Below are 1703 nucleotides of genomic sequence, written 5' to 3' on the forward strand. Positions count from 1 at the left end.
AGGAAGGTTACACATGATGGGTATAGAAACCGGTATAGCTTTGTCAAGGATGAGAGGCCCATTACTCTTGTGCCATTAACACCGGCTCAAGTGTATGAAGACCAAATAAAACTGAAAAATGAGGAAGAAAGGCGAGCGAGAGAATCTACAAAAAGGAAAGAAGATAGTGAACCTGTGAGTAAGAGAGAAAATAGTGAGGTGGCCGAAAAAGGGAAAAAGAGAGAGAGGCCACATGAGAAGAGAGAAAAGGAGTCAGTTGATTGGAGAGAAAAAGAATCAGCTGAGCGGAGAGAAAAGCCAAAAGTAAACTTCTTTGCGATGGGAAGTAAATTAAAAAAGGCTTTAAGTGATAAAAGATAAGTGTTGTTGTTGGTGTATAAGGATTCTCTCCTCCACCTTGAGGAGTCTTACACATCCCTCCCTAGCATGGTTAAGTCTTTGCTACAGGATTTCGAAGATGTGTTTCCAAAGGAGATGCCAAGTGGATTGCCACCAGTTCGAGGGATTGAGCACCAAATCGACTTCATACCCAGGGCTGTCATTCCAAACTGACCAGCTTACCGAAGCAATACCGAGGAGACGAAGGAGTTGATAAGCAAATGTTATGTGAGGGAGAGCATGAGCCGGTGTGTTGTACCTATTCTATTGGTGCCGAAGAAGGATGAGACTTGGCAAATGTGCATGGACTGCAGAGCTATCAACAACAATATGGTAAAGTATCGCCACTCTATTCCTAGGCTAGATGATATGCTTGATGAATTGCATGGTTCTTGTGTTTTTAGTAAAATTGACCTTAAGAGTGGGTACCATTAAATTCGCATGCGGGAGGGTGATGAATGGAAAATGGCATTTAAAACTAAATATGGGTTATATAAGTGGTTGGTTATGCCGTTTGGTCTCGCAAATGCATCGAGCACATTAATGCGTTTAGTGAAACATGTTTTGCGTGCTTTTATAGGAAAATTTGTTGTAGTTTATTTTGATGACACTTTAATCTATAGCAAAGACCTAGGTAAGCATTTAGAACATTTAAAGTTCGTGCTTATTGTGTTGAGGAAAGAACAACTGTATGCTAATTTTAAAAAGTGCACATTTTGTATGGATAGAGTTGTTTTCCTAGGATTTGTGATTAGTGCTAATGGGGTAGAAATGGATGAGGAGAAAGTTAAAGCTATTAAAGATTGGCCAACACCTAAAAGTATAATTGAGGTTAGAAGCTTCCATGGTCTGGCTAGTTTTTATAGGCGGTTCGTGAGAGACTTTAGCACAATCACTATACCATTAACTGAAATCATTGAGAAAAACGTGGGTTTTCACTGGGGTGAAGCACAAGAACATGCATTTAACATCATTAAGAATAAACTGTGTATTACACATATTTTGGCATTACCTAACTTTGATAAAACGTTCGAGATTAAATGTGATGCATCAAGGATAGGTGTGGAGCAGTGTTAACACGGGAAAGGAGACCTATTGCTTACTTTAGCGAGAAGTTTGAGTGGAGCTGCACTGAACTACCCAACATATGACAAGGAGCTATATTCCCTTGTTTGAACATTGGACACTTGGCAACATTACTTGTGGCCTAAGAAATTCGTGATACACACCGATCATGAGTCCCTAAAGCACTTGCGGGGTCAAAGTAAGTTGAACAAGCGACATGTATGGTGGATGGTAAAAGCAAGGCAATGAAAACGTAGTTG

Source organism: Olea europaea, chromosome 12 (assembly GCF_002742605.1).
Source record: "Olea europaea var. sylvestris chromosome 12, O_europaea_v1, whole genome shotgun sequence".
Taxonomy (NCBI): domain Eukaryota; kingdom Viridiplantae; phylum Streptophyta; class Magnoliopsida; order Lamiales; family Oleaceae; genus Olea; species Olea europaea.